The sequence below is a fragment of the Callithrix jacchus genome, chromosome 9 (genome assembly GCF_049354715.1).
Source record: "Callithrix jacchus isolate 240 chromosome 9, calJac240_pri, whole genome shotgun sequence".
Lineage (NCBI taxonomy): Eukaryota > Metazoa > Chordata > Mammalia > Primates > Cebidae > Callithrix > Callithrix jacchus.
Window position 1 is genome coordinate 20,137,280 of NC_133510.1, and position 16,100 is coordinate 20,153,379.

Sequence of the window (16,100 nt, forward strand, 5' to 3'; positions counted from 1 at the left end):
GGAGTATAAGATGTGGAAATACTCCCTAAAGCATAGGAAGTATCTGTAGGGGTGATTCAGGTTCTCAGCAGAAAAGACAAAGGAACATTTTAATAAGCCTGGGATTTTTCCAAACTCTTCTCTTGATCTTACACCCCGCATTCTGTACATCAAGAAATCCTATTGGTTCTACCTTCAAAATCCATCTACAATCCCATAACCTCTTACCACCCCCATGGTTAATATGCTGGTGTAACCCACTACCATCATCTCCCTGGAATAAGAAACTCCTAACTAGTCTTCTTGCTTCTCTTTTGACCCCTTGCCCAGACTGGTCTCAAACTATAGTCTTACTTGTCTTTAAAGCTACGCTGTTTTTTCACATTTTGTTCAGGATAAGACAACTCATCTCCTATGACACTGTCTATCTCATTACACTCCAGTCACACTGGCCTCACTGATGTTCCTGGAACATGCCAGGCATGACCCACCTCCGACCTTGAAGATTTTGCTCAAGTGTCACTACCTCAAAAAAACATACCCTGACCAATATTTTTAAAAATTGGAAGGACTCTTCAACACACACACACGCACGCACGCACACACACACACACACACACACACTCACCCTATTAATTCCCTTTATATTGCTCTTCTCCCAACTCCCTGCAATATTTATCTCTTTGCACCGGGCCAGATAATTTACTTTATTACCATGATCATTGCATTTTCATCTCTTTTGTCCTCTCATTAGTGTGAGTGCCCTTGAAGACAGGAGTCTTTGCTGTCTCACTGATATATTAAGTATTAAAAACAGTACCTGGCTTATAACATGTGCTTCCTAAATACTGAATGAATAAATCACTTTCAAGTTCATGAAAGTTAACATGAGGAAGAATTTGATTTCCTCCACTAGAGAACTCAACTTCTTTCACTGTTCTCCACTAGAGAGAAAACCGAGAGAGAGAGAGAGAGAGAGAGAGAGAGAGAGAGAGAGAGAGAGAGAATGTATAAAAGGACAATAATTAAATAAGGAAAAGCTTTTTTGACAACAAGAGAAAGCAAAACTAGTAAAATTCATTGTCAACAATCAAAATAAGCTACCTGAAAGAAATACCTTTTGATTATTCAGGTGTTTTTTGAGAGATAATATGGCTTCATTGGTTAAGTATCAGTTGACACAAAAATCAGAAAATATGGGGTAAAATTCAGACCTGTAATACTCAATGAGTATTAGACATTGGCCAATGTCTACAGAGAGATCTCTGCTACTCACCTTCTCTTCTCCTCTAAAACGATATCACTGACTCAATGTGTTTGAAGAGTTTCAAACACAATTTATTTTCATTGATTCTGTCAGAGTGGGACTTAACAATCTATATGGTATTGCATTTTCAGCTATAGAATCCTTGATGATAGACTGTCTCAATAAATTAAGTGGAGAGTTCAAATGCATCGATTATTCATTTTTTGAGCTAGAGGGAGGTCACATTTTCTAGCACACAGAAACAGAATACCTTCTATTACTGCAATATAGTTAGAAAAGTTGGGGGGTTTGTTTGGTTGGGTTTAGGTTTTCTGTTGTTTTGAGATGGAATCTCACTCTGTCACTCATGCTGAGTGCAGCAGTGTAATTATGGCCCAGTACAGCCTCAACCTTCCCAGGTTCAGGTGATTCTCCTACCAGAGCCTCCCGAGTAGCTGGGACTTACAGGACTGTGCCACCACATCTGGCTAATATTTTTGTAGAGACAGGGTTTCACCATGTTGCCCAATCTGGTCTCTAACTCTTGGGCTCAAGAGATCTACTCTCCTCGACCTCCCAAAGTGCTAGGATTATAGGTGTGAGCCACCGTGCCCAGTCAGGAAAGTTCTTTAAGATTCCAAAGATAGATGCGAACATTTTACATGCAAACATTTTTGCTAGTCACAAAGAACATGAACAAAAATGCACTGGTTTTAGGATTTTGTAGGTGAAAAAGTAGAATTCTGTATAAACTAGTATCAGCCTGGTGATGAATAGTCTTCATATGACAGAAAGATAAATTAATACCATCAATTATAATCCAAATCACCATTTTAGACCAGATGAGAATTTAAGAAAAGAAAATGAATTTTCAAAATTCTATAAAACATTTTTTTCAAGTGAGGTTAATGTGGACATTCAGATTAAGATAAGTAAATAAACTGAAACAGGCAATCTGAATAGTTCTACCAAACCAGCAACACTCATAATAAAAGAGCTTTTCATCAATATTGCACACATGATTTCTTTGGCTTTCAATCAGTCTTGGTTAATGCGAAAGTAACATCAAGTCTCTTCAGAAATGAAAGTGTACCTAAGTAAGGAATGGAAATGTTGTGAAGCTTACAAAAAAATAAAAACGTGTTTCACTGTTCTAACACTTACTTAAAGAAATGACTCTTGTTTTAAAAAATAATTAAAGGACTATTTCAAACGTATTTTTTCACAACTCTATTAAGAAAAATATTTAAAGACTATTTCAAACATATTTTCTCACAAACCTATTTATTTTAAATATTTAAAACTAGAGAACAGGTGAAGAAATCGCACAATAAAGAACAGATTTCCTTCAACTAGATTCAGCAACAGTTATTTGCATATTTGCTTCAACTCTGTGTATACTCTATAATTTTATATCATTTTCAACATATTTTTGAAACTTACAGTATATTTTACTCAAAGCAATAATTTTCTGTTCTCTTCTATTCAACTGTTCCACAAATACCTGTGTCTATTAGGTTCCACATGCTAATGCCACGAAAAATATGATTTCTCCCTACTATTAAAGAACATATAATCTACTGAGTAAAGAGAAACTCAAACCAGGGAGATAAAGCTGTGATAGATTTATGTGTTGGAAGCATCTGGGACACAAGGGCATGAGTAAATGGTCAGTTCAATCCAGGGGAAACAGAGAAGAGACAGTATCAGGAAGAGACAAAGGGAAACCCAGTGGAACATCAGCCCATTGGTTTTGCATATTCAGCCTGGCAATAACCATATTCTAAGGAAGCAAGTTAGACTGATACTACTTTGTAATTTTCTGTGTCACCATACCTGCTTCTACTGTCCCTTTTACCTCCCAGCTGAATAGTCCAATGTCCTCCATGTTGGGTTTAATACATTTCTATTTCCTGCATGGTGCAAGTAAGGTCAAGTCCGGCAACAAACTTGACCACAGCGTTTCAAATCAAATTCCAGATCAGTGGTTATCAACATCAGCACACTGGATTCACCTAGGGAGCTTTAAAAATACTAATACTATAAAGAACTATAGCAGATTTACAAGAAGAAAACAAACCCATTCAAAACTGGATGAAGGACATGAACAGACACTTTTCAAAAGAAAACATTTATGATAACAAACACATGAAACAATGCTCATCATCACTGGTAGTTAGAGAAATGCAAATCAAAACCACATTGAGATACCATCTCATGCCAGTTAGAATGGGGATCATTAAAAAACCTGGAGACAAGAGATGCTGGAGAGAATGTGGAGAAATAGCAATACTTTTACACTGTTGGTGGGAGTGAAAATTAGTTCAACCATTGTGGAAGACAATGTGGTAATTTCTCAAAAATCTAGAAATAGAAATACCATTTGACCCAGCAATCCCATTACTGGGTATATACCCAAAGGATTATAAATTATTCTATTATAAAGACACATGCACATGTATGTTCATTGTGGCACTGTTTACAATAGCAAAGACCTGGAACCAATGCAAATGCCCATCAGTGAGAGACTGGATAAAGAAAATGCAGCACATATACACCATGGAATACTATGCAGCCATAAAGAATGATGGTGGAAACCATCATTCTCAGCAAACTGACATAAGAACAGAAAACCAAACACTGCATGTTCTCACTCATAGGCTGGTGTTGAACAATAAGAACACATGGCCACAGGGAGGGGAACATCACACACTGGAGTCTGTGGGGGGTAGGGGGGTAGGGGAGGGACAGCAGGTGGTGGGGAGGTTGGAGAGGGATAACATTGGGAGAAATGCCTGATGTAGGTGATGGGAAGATGGAGGCAGCGAACCACCATGGCCTGTGTGTACCTATGCAACAATCCTGCAAGATCTGCACATGTACCCCAGAACTTAAAGAACAAATTTTTTAAAAAATGCTAATACTAGGTTCTACTCCTGGAGATTCCAACTTCATTGGTGTGATGTGGGACTCTCCAACAAATTATAATGTGAAGTCAAGGCTAAGAACTACTGTTGTGACCCTCCAACTTTAGAAGGCATGCAAATTATGAGCAGCTCCTGTTATGATAAAAATCTTGGCTCTAGGGTGGGGATTGAGATTCTGCATTTCTAGCACACATCTCCATGATGCCTGTGCTGCTAGTCTGGGGAACCTGGTTTGAGCAGCAAGATTTTATATCGTTAACTACTATTAGCAGCAAGGTATTAGTCATAAACTCATCGCAGCTGCTCTTGCCCAAGTTATGGCAATGCCAGTCAGGTCTAAGGACTCACTAGTGAGCCTACCTTGCCAATGGGGTAACCAAGCTGCAAGTTGAAAGAGAAGTCACTTCTAACACTTCTGATACCAAATGCATGGGTGGGTTTGGTTTTCACACCAAGCGATTCTCCAATTCTTTGTGGACACTCACCAGTGTTCTACAATTTAACTCAATTTTCACACTAACCACTCAGTGGTAGTGTAGACTCCACAGGTTAAATGCTCAGCCCCACAAGACTGCCTTCTACTTCAGACACCAATTACAAGTAGTAGGTTCCCAGGTTACCCACAGCTCCTGTCCAACTTGGCTGCAAGTTGGAGCCTCTCACGACCTCCTCCTCAATTGGAATCATTTGCTATAATGGCTCACAGAACCCAGGAGGACACTTTGCTTGCTGTTACTGGTTTATGATAAAGGATATAAGTGAACAGCCAGTGAAGAGGTACACAACGTGAGGTCCAGAAGAGTCCCAAGCATAGGAGCTTCTGTCTCGATGGAATTGGGATGCACCACACTCCTGGTACACGGATGCATTCACCAACCCAGAAACCCTCCAAACCTCATTGTTTAGGGGTTTTATGGAGGTTCCATTATGTGGATGTGATTGATTAAATCACTGGCTATTGGCTATCAGTTCAATCTCCAGCCTCTTCACCTCCCTGGAGGGAAGGGATACTGAAAGTTCCAATCTTCTAATCATGCCTTGGTCTTTCTAATGACCATCCTCCATCCTCAAGTTATCCAGAGACCCTCAGCCTCCAGTCTTCTCATTAGCATAAACTCAGGTGTGTTTGAAAGGAGCTTATTGTGAATAAGAAAACATGTTCCCCTCACCCCAACACTCATCAAATTACAAGGGTTTTCGACACTCTGTGTGAGGAAACAGGACTAAGACCAAATATGTATGCCTTATTGTATCATATCACATAAATCCTTTCCCCTCTACAGTTTATCTGGTCTAGTGGTACTTGAAATCCCTGTACCAGAAGCATCAATGTCTCCTAGAAGCTAATGAGAAATGCAACTTCTTGGATCTCACCCCAGACCTAAAAAATTAGACACTCTGGAGGTAGGCCCCCATAATCTGTTTTACCATCTAGGGGAAGCTGATACATGCTCAAATTTCAAATCAAGTGACCCAGTCTGTCTATTTGGGGTTCTTCCTTGCTCCCCTTTTCATCCTTCTAACCAACTATTCTAAATCAGTGATCCTACTTGATTGCCTGTTAGAATTTCTTAGGGAAACTTTATAACATGCCTATGCCCCTCCCAGAATCTCTGGGAGTTGGGCCTCATTATGAAAACACTGTTGCAAAAGCTCCCCCAGGTGATTCTATTGATGCTGAGAACTTTTTTCAAATGATCCCCAGAAGATCCTTTGATATGGAATCTTTTCCTTTGGCCAGTCTGTTTCTGAAATCTATCCACAAACACATTTTGCAGATTATCCAATGCCTCCCTCATCCCATGTTGTTCACTGACTTCTAAATCCCCTTTTTCAGTGCTTTGGGTGAATATTATATCTCAATTCCTTCCGCCTTATTTCCTTAATCTAAGATTGCTATATCCTAGTAAGTAGAGTTTCTGTATACAAATGCCTTGGCTGATTTCATGAAGGCCACATCCCATTAGATTTTACTTTGCATTCTCTATGAAGCCTCTTCTGTTCCTTCCTAATACATGCATCTTCCAAAAGTCCCACTGAGCCATCTTTCTCCATTTGCCATCACATTGCACTGCTTAATATTTTTTATTTATTTAAATGTTTGTCTTTCCTTTCTAGACTATAAGCCATTAGGGTGAAGGTAGATGTCTTTCCTAGATCCAGGTTTTCAGCTTATTTAGAACATTTTGAATACTGTACCTTCCAAAGGTTTGTGGAATAGAAGATCAATATCCAGTGCTAACTGTCCCCACAAGTATCATCAAATTGCTAGCCTTCAGACACAGTGCCTTAATTTCTGCACTGCTCTTCTTGAGTCAAATTATCTAGTATGTATCTCCAGCCTATTCCCTTGGTCCAGAGAATGAGCTTCAATTTTGGTCCTGTATCCCTCTCCAAGAACTCTCTGCATCCTCAAAACACCATGGTTGGTTATGAGTTATGAGAAGAGACTGATTCTGGAGGTACATTCAGCAGTTATACTCCTTTGTTAAACATTTCATGTGCACATACTGTTTTCAATCAACAAGCAGATAAGTCTTTAACTCTAGGTTTTAAAAAAAATCATAGAGTTACCGTATTTTCTCTCTCCTTCCGCAAAAGAGTTCATTATGCATATTTCCACTACTATGATCTATACTCATCAATCAGATTGTTAGATCTGAGAACTTAGGAGAGTATTTCTGTTTATTTTGACATGTAGAAATTCTGTTGAATCCAACCTGAAGAATTTCTCAAATATATCCTATTTTGTTTAACTGATCATCTGCTTCTCAAAATATTATTTCTTGCAATTATGCCATTGGTCGGAGAGAGGGCTATCTTTCTAGTTACTGGGATAGGACTAGAATCAGTTCTTTTTTTCTCTAAGTAATGTGGTCTTTGCACAGCCTAGTAACCCACGGGTAAAACAGACAAGACTTAAGGCCACTACTGGCCAGACCTCCTAGTGGTGCTTACAGGCTCCCAGTGAAATAGGCTCTACCTTGAAAAGCCAGGGGAAGCATTGATGGGTCTCAGCAAGTACAAAGGTGTCAGGACAAGCCTCTCTGAGACAGCTAGACTTGATCCCAACCCACAGTGAAGGTGGCCAGGTATTCAGAAATTGGACTGACCAGGCACAAAGAAAAAAACAAAAACACAAACAAATAAACAAAAATAACTTTTCCAAATAAGCAGCCAAAAGTCAATCCCTTTATTTTATTTTAAGTGTAGCATTGTCTAAACTCAAAGTGCTCTGCTAAATCGTGTCAACTAGCTTTCTAAGATCTGCAGCCTTAAATTACCTTAAGGACAAAGTCGGGTGTCCAAAGAAAGTCTCATGACAAACTGGGTTTTGCTTTGGGGTGGGAAGGGGCCCAGATATGAGGCTGTCTTGGGTATACCCTGCCAAATCAAATATCTCTTCATCCTTCATGGTGATGAGACTGGTGATCCACATAATTAATACAAGCTCACATAGAAGTAAACATGAAATGATTGAACAGGAAGCCTTTAACCAGGCAGCAGGCAGTGGGAGGGGGAGAATTAATGGATAACAGAGTCTTAGAAACACAGGCGAGTAGTACATGGTATTTTTAAATGAAACTTTGTTCCTGGTCTAAAATCAAATGGGTTTTAAAACTTTTCTCTCCACAGCATCCTGAACAAAGTGGTTTGGAGCAAGTGTTATGCCCAAAATATTTATACTCTGGCAGTTACAGCATAGTATATGTGATAATTATATTCCATATATGAAATAGCAAATTCAAAAAGAACAGGTAAGAAAAATCGTTGTTGAATAATTTGGACTCCTTAAAGACTAAATTTGGAGGAACAGCAGATAGCTTGAGAGCCCAGTATGTTTGGCCTTTAAACAGTAGATCTGTTGTGGTGGGCAGAGGGAGTGAGGGTGGGGTCTTTATTTATGAGTTGAATAGGAACTGCTGGGAATATGTCATCTCATTTAACAGTAAATACATCTTATTTGAACTCTCTGATATCATGCATTTTTTTTCTTGTAGAACACAAAGGGTTAACATATGGGCCCTATTCAGCAAGTGAAGTTCAAGATATGCAGGTCCCATTTCCAACAGAGAAATGGCACAAAGAGAGGAGAAAACACACTAACTGCAGAATCTCTTGATTAAAGCCTCCTTGTCAGAGATTTTTAAATAAGGCTTATATGACCCACACTGCCAGAGGAGAATTCAGTATTTTTTACCTTTCACACTGTCTTCCCAAGGAGGGGAGGAGCCCAGCCAGAAAGCACTGCAATCATGGGCAAGTTCCCAGCTAAGTCAACTTGTGAGTGGATAATCAGGAAAAAGGATGAATCTAAAAGACAAAAATCAAAGAACCGATGGGGTCTGTGACTGGATTTTCTATCATTCCAATTCTAAATCCCACTTGAATATTCCCGGACTTACAAAATGTCAAGGGGGTGACTGGAAGTTGTGGATATCAGGGTATAAATTATATCCGTGAGTTGCGGGAGGGAAGACCAGACCAGAATTCCCTTGAATTGTGTATTGTTGCAATATAAGCGTAAAAGATCGCCTTGTATTCTATTTACCTTCTAAAAGCCATTATTACGATGTTAGAAGAAAAGGAAGAAGTTCAGGTACAGAAAACATGTTTAAATAGCCTAAATGATGGTGCTTGGTGAGACTTGGTTCTACAGGTACCAAACGAGGATGCCAAAGTTTTCAAACTGCTGCATACTTTGACAAGGAAAATCTATATTTGTCTTCCGATCTACACTTATGACCTGAGTCAGGTGATGCACCTGGTTTACTTTAGCATTTTTATGCAGACAGTCTGTTATGCACTGTGGTTTCAGATGTGCAATAATCTGCACAATGGTTTTATTACCAAGTATGACTTAAGCGGAACAAATGTTTTTCTCTATAGTTCCTTGCCTTAATGAATATGTAATATAAATTAAAAATAAAAATAAAATGAGGCTTGCTTGCTTTTTGAATGTTTCAATTAGGAATTAAGCTAAAAGGAAAAATAAAAATCTGCCCTGCAGTTTTCTGCATCAGGAAAATAAGTTGTGATAGGATGTCACTTTTGACCCTTTCTCAAATGGTCTGTGGTTACCAGGGACCACAGTTTGGGTTTCATTAGCAGTAAGTCTAGAACGTCTAAGTTCAGGACCTCCCTACAGAGCTCAACTGTGGGCAGTGGGACACGTAGGGACTACCATCACCAGCATAACAGCCAGCTCAGAAGTCTTTTCCTGCCCTAGAAAGGAAGAATCACACCTTTGGCAGAGGCTTGAAGGCAGGATGACTAATACTGTATTTATAGGAACCCCAAAAGAAACACCCCAAACCCTTTAGCTGTTGCCTGTTCATTGTCTGCTGAAACGCCTATTGCACCTTTTTTTTTTTTTAAGTCAAGGAAGACCCAGTATGTAAAGAGGAGGCAGCCGGTAATTTTGCTACTGTTATAAAACACAGCCTTTGATGGAAGCATCGAATGGTATCCCCACTTGTACAGGTAAGGAAACAAGAACTAGAGGAGGTTGACTTTCTTCCTTGTCTATTACCACATTGAGTAAGTGGCAGAATCAGTTGAACTCAGGCAGTTTATTGTCAGGTATATGTTCTCTGCCCTTCCCTACCTTGTCATGAGGGTAGTATCAGTCATACAGTGTAAACTGCCCTCCACCAGGAATACAGAAACATACCACAGCCAATGGAAAATCAGGAAGATGAAGAAAAAGGGACTAGCGATTCCCAGCTAAAATTGTAAACATGGCAACAGCGTAAACACTGCATCTAGAGGAATACAGAACTTGTACTTCACTTTTTTCCTGAAATTTCAATCCTTTCCAGTGAATCTGGATTTTTTAAATCAAATATTAGTAAGGGTGTATCCTGGAGCCAGTTGAACCAAATTGATGTTTTCCTTCAAGATTCTAATGCACTTGCTGCAAATACTGGTGATGAACCCTTACGTGGGGCCTGAATAGAGCCTGAACCCCTTGGATTTAATGCTGATGGGAGGCCTGATGTCCCTTACTCTGCATCCTTCAAGTAACACTGATAAAGAAAACAGCCTAAGGGGAAATCCTACCAACATAACTCCAATTTTTTGGTTTTTTGCTTTCCTGAAGACTTTCAACTTAGGATGTTAGATCTATTTTCCACAGACAAGTGCTTGTGTTTTCACATTCTCATTACATGGGAAAAGTGCAAAAAGGAGCAGAAAGTTACCATGATAAAATAAGAAAAGCAAAGTGTAAATTTTGAAAACTCGATGGAATATTTCTGGATGGCTTGCATTTTCAAAGCTCATTATTTAAGCTCCAAAATTAAGTAAATTTTTTGTGGACTAAATAATTTTATAACCATAAAAACAGTTTTAGAACTGTTTCAAAGGCTTCACAAGTTTGACCAAACTTCTTAAAACCATTCTGTCATGCAAAGGGCAGTGCAAAAGAATAGAGGAACAAAGTGTGCATCAAATGTTTCATTAAATAAGTGCAATTGGCAAAACTTTTAATCCACCTCACAGCGCTAGGCACACCCTCCACACACAGATGATAAATAGAAACAACGTGGTGAGGCTTTGGTCATGCAGCACATCTGTTCACTCAGTTGGGTCATGTTTTAGATTTGGGCATAATGAGATTTGATTGTCTTTACGTACAGTGACAGCAATGTAATGAATGTTGTTTGAACTCTGAATTGTATAAATACGTAGACATGTTGATTTGAGAAGAGAAAACAAAGCATGTGAAAATTGGCAAAATACCCATTTCAAGAATTACGGATTCTCTTCTAAAGAAAGAGAGAGAGAGAGAGAGAGAGAGAGAGAGAGAGAGAAAGAAAGAAAGAAAGAAAGAAAGAAAGAAAGAAAGAAAGAAAGAAAGAAAAGACTAGCATGCAAATGGCAGCCCACCCACAATGTGCAACTAAAATCTGAACAACATGAACAGAATAAAAGGTTCTCCAGTCAGTATAATTCCTAAAAGTATTAACTTTAAAAAAACTCTTCATTTAATCCAATGACTTTAATATTTCACTGAAATACAGACTCCTTTTGTGTAATAGTGGAAACCCTCTCACATATATGAAATGAATTGAGATAATTAGAAAAGGCCAATAATAATGATAGTTGCTAGTATTGATGGGGCACTTTCTATGGGTGAAACAGAAGTATTATACATGTTATCTTATGCAATCCTATCATCAAACCTATAAAATAAATATTAAATGAAACATACACATTTATCAAAGAAAGAAAGGCTAAGACGCTAAATACATTGCATAAAGTCACAGAGCAAGATTCAAACTCAGGCCCATCTTAGTCTAAGACGTGGCTTTTCACTACAATATGTGGACATTTAATAACTCTTTTTTCCTTCATAGGTATAATTAGATTGGAGTGAATGAAATTCGTTACAACAAAAGAGAAACACATAACCTCAAAATATGGACTCAACTTCCAGAAAAAAAAAAATTTGACGACAAAATCTTCCCTGGAAACAAATAGGCAACTAAATTGGGCAAATGTGCACTCAACTTGAAAGAAACACAAAAAGGAAAATGTCCAATAATAATTCAAAATAAATCTGTCTTAAGCAATGAAGAAGTCATGAATAGAGTAATCTGAGTGTTTTCTCTCTGTAGAAGTAAAATGTCTACGTGGCACCAAAAAGAGCCTAATTAAATATGGGGAATGTTCTTTGCCTCCATTTTTCTCTGATAATCCTGGTTACCAATGATTATTCTTTCAAGCTTTGCTTTTCTACTTCACTTAATACCTGAATGACTTGTAGACCACTTCGCTTTGTATTGTTAATTTCCTTTTATATGTTTAGGTATCTACAATGAGATTTAAGCTCCTCAAAGAAGGCAAGAATATGTTGCACTTTTTTGTATGCCCATATGCCCTGCACATAATGTGCTCAACCAATTGTTGGTTTAATTCAGGCTGAGACTTCTGCCACTAAGATTACCTAGACACCAAATTTGACTAAATGGCAGCATGGTGGCTGCAGTTACCTTAGCAACCTTTGGCAGCTTTTGCAATGCAATCTATTTTTTTTTTTTTTTTTGAGATGGAGTTTTGCTCTTGTTACCCAGGCTGGAGTGCGGTGGCATGATCTCAGCTCACCGCAACCTCTGCCTCCTGGGTTCAGGTGATTCTCCAGCCTCAGCCTCCTGAGTAGCTGGGATTACAGGCACATGCCACCATGCCCCGCTAATTTTTTGTATTATTAGTAGAGACGGGGTTTCACCATGTTGACCAGGATGGTCTCGATCTCTTGACCTCATGATCCACCCACCTTGGCCTCCCAAAGTGCTGGGATTACAGGCGTGAGCCACCGTGCCCAGCTGCAATCTGTATTTTCAATGAAAAGCATCCAATTCTTTGCAACAGACATCATCCTTTTGCCCTTTAGTAGGCAGACCACTGTATTTGCAAGCAACCGGTGCAGGGTGAAGCTTGTGATATATTTGAGGTATGTTTCTCCAAAGTTCTATTTCACTTTAATTTCTGCCATGTAAGAATTCATCAAGGAACCTCTAAGCAGCACAACAGATTACATGATCTACTGCAAAATAGGAAAGACCATGACTAGAAAGAAGGGAATGGAGCAGAGCTTGACAAACAATGCCATAAAGAGTAAATCTTGTGTCCACTAGAAAAGAGGACACAAACAGAGGAAGGATAAGGCAGAGTGGACCAAGCCTTTAAGATGTGTAAGTGCAAGTTAAGCTTTAAGATGTTCTATAAATGTTTATTGAGTGACTGAAGGAATGAATGCATAATATCAGAGTTCCTGCACTTCACTGCATTTGACAGTAGACGCATAATGACAGGATAGTAAAAGGGGATTGAAGGTCAGAGTGAAGAGGCCCTTAAGGGATACATTTAAGCTGAAACAACCAAGAGTTCTTCGGGAGTGCTGCAGAAAAACTGAACATGTGTTGTATTGCTTTTGTAAACTCCCAAGAAGTTTTGGCCAATGCTGGCAACCATGCAATGCATTAAAGAGTGATGGCCACATTGTGCCTCTCGGAATCATCCAGGTGGCTGGATTAAAAGGGGGTGTACCACTTAGTAAACTCTTTTACCAGCTGTCTCTATGTGTGAATTTTGAAGCTGCCAAACCAAACCCGAATGGTGTGTTGGCCTCTACAGTCGCACAAGCGCAATAAGCCACTATCGCAGATGTGCTATGTTCTCACAATATTCACGGTGGCTAGAGGGCAGCTGACTTCTTCGGAGGATGCTGGGTACACCAGCTTCTGGTGACAGCAATAGAATCAGATAGGTCCTGCCCTGCGGTTTTTAAATGCTGCCTGCTTTAAAAAGCAGAGCCTCCAAATAATGCAGGAGCTAACAAGTTTGCAAAGGAAATGCACTTGCAATATGCAAACCGGAGCAGCTGGGTATCCAACTGTGTAAAGAAACACAGAGGGCTCTTCTTTTCCCTCAAACTGATATTACTCATCCAAGTTTTATAAAATCAAAAGCATATGCTTAAGTATAATTACTCAACAATTCAGACCAATTTCCCACATCACAGCCACATAAATAGGATATTTCATTCCACCTATGTGGTGACAATGTGACTCTTTTGCCTGGGTATTTCTGATGAGTCTTATAAACCAGTGGCTCAAGAGGCAACATTATGAAATTAATTTGAAAAACAAGATTAGTTCATACATACACAATATATGTAACTCTCTGTATAAGTAAAGAAAACAAATCACCATCTAGATTAAGAAAGAACATCACCAGTACAACTCAAATCTCTCCTCGATGGCTTCATGTTGGTAACCCCCAGGACCAGCGGCATAATTTGAGGGGCCCAGTGCAAAATGCAAGGTCCCTTGTTCAAAATTATTAAGGATTTCTAGACAGTGACAACACAACATGAAACCACACCCAGGGTCCTTCTAAACTCAGGGCTCTGTGTCACAGGTCACATTCCCATGAAACTGGTCTCATAGTTCCACCACTCACTACTCAAACAGGGAGAATTACTATGGATTTTCTAGATAAGAATGCAACAGTTTTTGTAAGCTTTGCTCAATATATATTAATTAAATATCATGTGTTTAAAATTTATAAACATGCTATGTATCTGAAATCATATTTTTGAGATTCATCCATGTAGCTCTATGAAGTTGTCATTAATATAATTTTATTGCTTATGTTATACCAATTAATGTACTATATGTTTAAACATTTTCCTATTGAAGAACATTCAGGTTGTATCCAGTTTTCGTGTTTGTTTCTATAAGAAACAATGCCTTCAGGAAAATGTTTTCAAATGTCTTCTGGGGGGTCCATGTTTAGAGTTCCATATGTTTTAGGTATGTTTCTCCTAAACAGCAAAGAACTCCACTGGGTTTTCATCAAGTCTGACAATCTGTCTTGTTACTAGTGAAAATGGTCCATTTACATTTACGTGGTTATTGGTATATTTTGATTCAGTTCTATCACCTTACTGTATGCTTTATATTTGTCCTCCTCCATGTTTCTCTTTTTGTCCTATCTTAACTTGATTTTCATTTCAATTTTTCTCTACTGCTTTAGTTGAATTCTTTCTTATTCTGTCCTTGGAATTTTAGCATATCTAAATATCAGTGTCTCAGGTTAATCATCATATGTTAATTCTCTAATCAAATAATGCTGAAACTATAGAATGTTTTTACTTATGTTACCTTCCTTCAAATTCATAAGCTAATGTCATTCAGTATTTTAGTTCTGTCATTATTTTGCCCTATAAAATAGACATTGCTAATATTATTTTATACTCTCAGTAATTATTTAGCTTTATCTACATGTTCATCCATTTCATGGTTCACATTTCTTCTTATATATCAGACATTTCTTCTACAGTCATTTTTATTTCATCCAAAGTATAGCTTTTAGAAGTTCCTTTAGTTGGCACCTTATGATAGTAAAATTGCAGTTTTGTTTAAAGACCTATTTGGTTTTGGTTCCCAAAAACAGTTTTAATTGCTAAACAACTTAAGATTGACAGATACTCCATTTCACAGCATTCATGCTGTGGCATGGTGTTGCTGTTAATCTAATTTTTGTTTCTTTCTAGAAAAGAGAATAATTTTTAAATTGTCTTTTTGTCTTTGGTATACCCCCAGTGCCACCACAATGTATGTAGGTGTAGATTTCTTTTTATTTTTTTGTTTGGAATAAATTTTGTTCACATCTCTGATGATTCAAATCTATCATCAGTTCTGAAACATCTCAGGCACTATACATCCAAATAATGCCTCCTTATTCTCTCTGTTGTCTCAAATTTAAAATGCTAGATCTTCTCATTATAACCCCTGTGTCTCTTACACTCAATTTTCTATTGTCAGTCTCCTTTTTCTGTAAGATATATTCTGGCTTATTTCTTCACATTTATCTTCCTATTTACCAGTTCTCTCTTTAGCCATGTCTACTTACTGTTAAACTATTCAAGATTTTATTGCAATAAATGCATTTTTCATTTTAAGGGTGTTATTGGAGAATTCTAACCTCCTTCTCAGCCTAGTGCTCATACCTGCAGTCTGAACAGTTGGGGACCACCAAGGAAAGTGTCTTTACTCCCAAGAGGAGCAGACAAGTTGAGGAGGCAGCAGAAAGCTAACAGGACTGGAATGAGCTTCATGAACTCACAAATCTCTCAAGTCTCCAGTCTTCACACCCACAGCAAACCGCTGTCCCTGGGAGTATTCCTTGGGCCACGTTGTGAGGTGTTACCTCTGCCCTCAGTGCTAATTGAGAGAGCAGGTGTCTGCATCTCCAGATATTAAAGCTTGAATGTTGTTTGGTGGCACATATTTTATCTACATAAAAACACACCCATTGTAGAAGATCATGTTGGTTGTTTAATTTCTCCAGTTTCTATTACCCTGTGCAATGAATATTGAACATTTTAGAAGTATGATTTGAAGGTCAGCAGTTAAATCATTTAGCTTGAGTTATCA

At 38.4% G+C, this 16,100-nt stretch overlaps 1 pseudogene; it reads left to right on the forward strand.

Moving 5' to 3' along the window:
* Window positions 1–8,725: 8,725 nt before the first annotated feature.
* LOC100389543 (putative ankyrin repeat domain-containing protein 20A2) overlaps window positions 8,726–16,100 on the forward strand; it is a 34,394-nt pseudogene continuing 27,019 nt past the window's right edge.